Genomic DNA, 3733 nt, shown 5'->3' with positions numbered 1-3733 from the left:
CCCGGGATCTGCACCGGGTCCATCGGTGCACATGGAGCCGCGGCCGGGCCCCGTGTGCCCGGGATCTGCACTGGGTCCTTCAGCGCAGCCCGTGGGAAGCATCTCCGGGTGCTGCTGGAGAGGGGTCCCCGTGTGCGGTGCTGATGGATGGCCGAGGTGTGGGGGTGCCTTGGGTGCAAGGGGCCCAGAGGTGCGAGGGTTGCGTGTGCTTGCAGGGTGCCTGGTGTTTGGAGGGTCCCCGATGTTTGCAGGGTCCCCGGTGCTTGGAGGTCCCCAAGGCTCAGAAGGCCCCCGATGCTCAGAGGGTCCCCAATGCTCAGAGGGTCCCCAATGCGCAGAGATCCCCCATGTCCAGAGTATCCCTGATGCTCAGGGGGTCCCCAGTGCTCAGAGGATCCCCAATGATCAGAGGATCCCTGACACTCAGAGGATCCCTGATGCTCAGACTGTCCCCAATGCTCAGAGTGTCCCCAGTCCTCAGAGGGTCCCCAAGGTTCAGCAGCGGGTCCCCAAAGTGGGTGACGGACAATCCCTCCGCCCGCTGCCGCCCGGGATTCACATCCATGTACTTATATGGCCTTCAAGCTGCGGCAGGAGCATGACCAACGTCTGGAAATCCAGCTCCGACTAGCTCCCTTCATTAGTAATTTCTTGTACATGACTTTCGAGACCATAGGGATTTGTTAAATTTGCAGGAGTGTTTTCTCACAGTGCCACGGACTGGCTGCTGCCAGCATCTCTTGGCTCGGCTCTGTCGGATCCTGTTGCCTTATATGACCCTGGGCTAATTCAGCTTGCCTTTGTACGCGGCGCGCAGCGGGGAATCCTCCGGCGGGCTCGGCGCATCCTGCCGCGCCGGCGGCTCCGCGGGGCCGCACATCCCGAAAACCTTCCCGGAGCCCCGGAGCGGCTCCCGCTGCCCCACACCGCCGGCAGCAGGAAGATGCTCCCTCCAGCCGCCCTCTGGAAGGGAGGGCTGGAGGCTGCAGGTCCCTGGTGACCTCTGCAAACTTCGACCTTTATTTATGGGTGCCATAAAGGTTATTTTTTAATCGGCTCCCCGGCACGCTCTGCGCCGCCGGGCGCCCTGGGGGGCACCGAGGCACTGCTGCATTTCCGCTGCATCCTGCTCCATTCTGCTTTTCTGTTGGGATTTTTCCGGAAGAAGCGAGGCTTTGGGAGCGGTGGCATTGCCAAAGGGAGGCACCAGAGCAGGGGACCCTGGCAGGAGGTTTCGGCCCCGGTCGGTCTCTCCTCGGGGCTGGCTCTGAGCTGCCTCCCCTGGGTGCTCGCGGCACCGGTGCCAAGCCCCATTCCCTCCATAGGGACCAACCTGCGCCGCAGCCGTGCCCAGTGTGCCCAGGCTTGGAAAGGACCCGGAGCACCCCCCGATTCCGATTCCTCCCACTCCGCCTGCACAGCCGCAGCTGGGGAGCTGCACGGGCGCAGGGCGTCCTGCGTGGTCCGGCAGCCCGTGGGTTCGATCCACGGGACCACGGTGTGCGCCGGCGGGACGTGCCGCTCCCGTGGGAAGAGCCCCGTGTGCTCCCAGCCCCATGCCCGCGCTTCCCGCTGCACAATGGGCACCAGGGGGACCGGGAGCCTCCTGCAGTGACGGCCTCTGCTCTCCAGCGCCTGCCAGGCACGGGCAGGGTGCAGGGCCCTGAGCAGGAGCATGGCCTGTCCTCACCCGGGAGCCTTCTCCGGCCTCTCCATCTCCATTTCCACCTCCACCTCCATCTCCACCACCACCTCCATCTCCACCTCCACCTCCATCTCCACCTCCATCTCCACCACCACCTCCATCTCCACCTCCATCTCAATCTCTACCTCTATCTCCATTTCCACCTCCATCTCCATCTTCACCTCCATCTCCACCTCCATCTCCACCACCACCTCCATCTCCACCACCACCACAACCTCCATCTCCACCTCCATCTCTACCTCCCTCTCCATTTCCACCTCCATTTCCATCTTCACTTCCATCCCCATCTCTACCACCATCTCCATCTCCACCTCCATCTCCATCTCCACCATGCCTCTCTGGGACAAGAGAGCCACCTTGGCCAGGAGCAATGACGGGACCCCCCATGCATCRCCCCAATCATCACCCGCCAAGTCCTCCAGCCCTTCCAGCACCTAGGGAGCTTGGTGGCTGCCAACCACCCCCTTTGCAGGACCCAAGGCCCTTCCTGCGGCCGAGCATCTCCTCGTCCTGCTCGTCCCGCGCGGTGCCCCCGTCCCCAGCGTCTCGGCGTTGCAAATGGCCGGGGAGGCTTTGGCAAAGGCGCCACTCGCGGCTTATTCAACAATTGTTTCCCATTTTGCGCCCTCGCCTGCCTCATCCTCCAGTAACAATGACGAAGAGCGGCGCGGAGCCAGCGCCCGCGGCAGGGGTGTTGAGATCAGGGACAGCACAAAAATATCTCCTCTCTGGAACAAATATTTACCAACCCTTCTGCCTTTTGTTCTTGTGGTTCTCATATTTTTTTTCCAGACATTCGCTGGCAAAATGTCACATGAAGCAGCAACCCAGAAACTTCGGGGTAGCTGCTTGGCGGCTCTGGGCTTTGTTTCCCTCGCGCGCGCGCTCAGCGCCGATGCATCCCCGGCGCGTCCTGCCCGCGCGAGCCCCGTCCCGGCGCGTCCTCGTGGGCCGATGCGCCCATCGTCACCGCCACGACCGGGCGACGCGTTCCTCCCATCTCTCTGCAAGCTTCAAACGCGCCCGGCCATTTCCCTGGGGCCGCCGAGCTGGAGAACGGGGCAGATTTATGAGCTTTGCACGTGGAGGAGGAGGAGGAGGGTGGGGGGAAGCCTTGGTCTCCTGCACRTTGACTCGTATCTGCAGTTAAACGTTAACCGCGGTGATAAAGCCGCCGATGCGCGGGGGCAGCAGAAGCACCGACGCGCACGATCCCGTGCCACGCGCTCCGGCGGAGGGACGAGCGCGGGGATGGCCCCRTCGGCGGCCGGCAGCCTCCGCTGCCGCTTGCCCACCTTCCTGGGGCTCTTCCAGGGCGCCCTGCTGCTCTTCTTCTCCCTCCTCGTCACCTACGACGAGCCCGCGGACGGGGCCCCGCAGGCAGCGGGCGCCGAGCCCGGCACCAAGGAGCTCGCCGGCCTCTTCCCGCTGTTCCGCGACGTGCAGGCGATGCTGGCCGTGGCGCTGGGGCTCCTGCTCGCCTTCCTGCCGCGCTACGGCCTCGGCGCGCTCGCCTTCACCTTCCTGCTGCTCAACGTCTCGGCGCAGTGGGCACTGCTGCTGCGCGGGCTGCTCTACCACCGCGCCGGCGGCCGCGTGCGCCTGGGCCTCCGCAGCCTCCTCGAGGCCGAGTTCGCCGCCACCGCCGTGCTCATCTCGGCCGGCGCCGTGCTGGGCAGCACCAGCCCCTTGCAGCTGCTGCTGGCCGCCCTCTGCGAGGTGCCCGTGTACCTGGCGAGCGAGTGGGCCATCCTCAGGGGCCTCGGCGCGCTCGACGTGGGCGGCACCGTCACCATCCACGTCTTCGCCTGCTACTTCGGCCTCGCCATGTCGTGGGCGCTGCTGCGGGGCAGCGGCGCGCGGGACGCGGCGGCACCGACGCGCCACTCGGACACGCTGTCGCTGGTGGGCATGCTGGCGCTGTGGGTGCTGTGGCCCAGCTTCGTGGCGGCGGCGTGCGAGCCGGGCGCCGCGCAGCGCCGCGCCGCGCTGCACACGGTGCTGGCGCTGGGCGCCGGCGCGCTCACG

The 3733-nt window shown here is 65.8% G+C and overlaps 1 pseudogene; it reads left to right on the top strand.

Moving 5' to 3' along the window:
- The first annotated feature begins 2956 nt into the window (after positions 1 to 2956).
- The window catches only part of LOC112949563, a 4588-nt pseudogene continuing 3811 nt past the window's right edge, over positions 2957 to 3733 (top strand).

Source organism: Nothoprocta perdicaria, unplaced genomic scaffold (assembly GCF_003342845.1).
Source record: "Nothoprocta perdicaria isolate Ctin4 unplaced genomic scaffold, notPer1 scaffold_3, whole genome shotgun sequence".
In the NCBI taxonomy this organism is placed as follows: Eukaryota; Metazoa; Chordata; class Aves; order Tinamiformes; family Tinamidae; genus Nothoprocta; species Nothoprocta perdicaria.
This window is presented reverse-complemented; position numbering and strand designations above follow the sequence as displayed.